Genomic DNA, 3343 nt, shown 5'->3' with positions numbered 1-3343 from the left:
CAAGTCATTCTAGAATGTGGAAGTATTTTATCTAAAATAAAATTGTTCTGTCAGCCTTTTCTTCCGAGTAAAAATACCATTGGTCTTGAAATGAAGGAGATAGATCTTTTGACCAAAGTTTTGACTTGGATAAATACTTAAAATATATTTCCTAATATATAAAATATATTTAGATGATAGGAAATGTGTTTGAGTATTTTTGAATAGTTTTCTTCGAGAAGGTTGATTTTACGAAACTAGAGAAAATTACTGTAAGTATTTATCAATGAGTTACAGAACTGGATATTAATATTCCAACCATGAATATTAATAAACTTTAAATAAAAATCTTTTTGATTGATGTGAGAATATATATTTGAGTGAAGAGTTAAATATTTTTTGATATAGCATGAGACCTCTAAAGAAATATTTCTGATATATTCCTTATTCGAGCATGTTGCCATATTTCTGTTGCAACACAGATCTAAGAAATATCATATCTTCATAATTCTTCTTTGATCATATTACCTTAGAGATATATTCCATAAAGATATAATTTTGATATTTTGCAATACTGGAATATCTCTTTTTATATGTTTGAAAGAAATGATTTTGCTAGTTTGACTTTTTGACTTTGATTTGGATCAAATAAATTCATGTCCTAATGGAGAGGATCTACGTGTTCTTAATTTTATGTTTAATCATACAAATACTAAAATAAATAATATATCGAAGATATCCTTTCATCTTCCATGGCAGATATCCAATCAGGATCCAAAAGAGCTTTTTCAGTTTTCTTAGGCTCTACTTGAGACAAAAAGCATGCATGTAGGCACTCATTAGCAGTTGCACTTCTAGTCCTCACACCAGCATTGGGATAACCAATTATTGCATTTTGATTGTGACTCATATCCCATTTTCTGGTGTGAGTTTGCTGACCAGTGCCTTCATCATTTTCTTCATTATTGGTCTGACAAGTAGATCATTCTTCTCTTTCTCCCTGTAATATTCGGGACATAGCGTGTAAATATTTTTATCGATAAATAATTATTATGCGATTTTTATGTGATTTTTGGTGAATTATCTGATGATTGGTGTTGATACGTGAATGTTTATATGTGGTAAAGTATAGGTATGTTAATTTTAATATGTCCAGAATAAAATATAGATAATTGTGATATTTTTCTGGTAATTTTTGGAGTGTTATATAATTTTATAATGATTTATGAATTTATTAATTATTTTCTGAATAACTACAAAACTATTTTATAAAGCCGGGAATCGACCAACTTCAACCGTTTTTACGTTTTTACAACCCGAAACTCTTCGGAAAACTCCTGAATAACCTAATCTGATAATTCCGAACATTTTTCGTGTTTTGACATTTTCGATCCGGATTACGATTTGACCTGTACGCGTCCCGGCGCAAAATTTCGATACGATAATCATTTCGATAACATTACCTTCGTTTAAAGTGTTTTATAAGAAGCCCGGTCTTGATAATTATCAAAAAGTTTTAATAGTTATCCAAATAATTGATAGTTATCCTAAACATTATCCAATCTGATCGTTTTTACAGTTACTTAGCGGCTAAGTAACTTATTTTTTGATCCAACACGATCCAGCGCGTATTAATATTCCATATATATAAATAGCCAATTTCTTATTTCATTTTATTCGTATAATCATAATCAATCAGTATAAACCGATAAAATACAGAGAAAAACCCCTAAAAATACTGTGTTCTTGAAAATCAAACTCACAAACGAAGGCTTTATCGAATTCAGAGTCAAGCGTGCCATATATCAAATCGAAGCTCTCGAAAAGTTCTTTCATAATTAATCATCCATTTCAGTGCAGAAATCAAGGTAATTTTATTATTTAATTATTTTTTTCGAATTATTTTATGATTAAAATATGAATTTTTGTTCTTGATGTTGTTTGTGTGATTTGATGCTTGAATCATGTAGATCTTTTCTTCCTGATCATTTTCTTATATTATATGATGAATTTAGAGTTCAATAACATATAGAGAAAGGGGTTTGATCTTCGGATTAATTGAATTAGGGTTTATATAGTATGAATGTTCTTAATTGAAACTAGGTGTTTCTTTGTTAGGGGTTATTAGTTGATTTGGATGATTGGGTTGCATTCCTTGTTTGATTTGTAATTGATTGGTATATGTAAGGCATCAAACGATTCCTGGATAGTGCTCATCGAGTTCTTGAACTTTTTGCCAGTTTTTATGAACTTTTAGCCGGATTTTGAATTCCAGGCAACGTTTGAATTGTTGGTGGGTTGATTTGAGTTCCTCGAGTGAAATAGAATAAAAACCCCATAGGAATCGAGTCCAACAACCCTGTTTTTGTCGAAATCGAGCCTCACCGGATTATTTTCCGGCCACTGGATTCTGCAGTTGTCCGGCGGGTTCTTCAGCTGTTGGATGACCCGTTCGGGTCGATTTTGACCTGGGGTTTGACCCGGTTTTGATCCAAATTTTTTCAAAAATAATTCTCAAAACTTGTTTTTGCAATTCATTCATAGAAGTTTCGGAATTTTACAAATGTTAGATTCCTGTTTATAAAACTTATAAAAATGATATTCTGTTTATATTTATTTTCAGAAATTAATTTTTATTATTTCAAAAAAATTCCAAAATTCATTATTTATTTTCTGAAAATTATTTTTAATTTAAAAATAAATCTTAATTATTTAATTAATTAATTTTAGCTGATAATTAATTATTTAATTAGTCAATTAAATTAAACATTAATTGATTAATTAATTTATTTAGTTAATAATTAATTTTAATTAATTATTTAATTAGATTTAATTATTTATTTGCATTAGAAAATTCTGAAAAATAGTTTCGAGTTTTAAAACATTATTTTAAATTGTTTTTAAGGCTCGATAATTATTATTAAATGATTTCAAAGTCATATTAGGGCGTTCGGACCCTATTATTTAATTATAAAATGATTCAGAGACCCGTTTTAATTTCGAAAAATGTTCAAAAATTCGTATTAAATATTTGGAAAATCATTTTAACCCCGAATCTTCTTTTAAAAAATTATTTTGATTGAATATCTTGCATGCTATGTGCTACGTGCTATCTGACTGATGTGTTATATGCCTATGTGGTTATTGTTTGACTGTTTTGGTCATAACTTTCAATCCATAAATCGGATTTAGGTAAAACGAAGGGTAGATAGAAGCTTATCACGTCTATGTGACGATTAGAATAATATGAGATTGAATACTGAAAGATACTTATGATGCCTAGCAGAGTAAGAGAGGCATAGAAAAAGAAAGAGAGTGATCCATAAATAGAACTGAAGCATAGAAAGAGAAGGCAAATGATTGA

Source organism: Apium graveolens, chromosome 7, assembly GCF_009905375.1.
Source record: "Apium graveolens cultivar Ventura chromosome 7, ASM990537v1, whole genome shotgun sequence".
Taxonomy (NCBI): Eukaryota; Viridiplantae; Streptophyta; class Magnoliopsida; order Apiales; family Apiaceae; genus Apium; species Apium graveolens.
The sequence above is the reverse complement of the archived record's forward strand: the minus strand, read 5'-3'. Positions refer to the sequence as shown.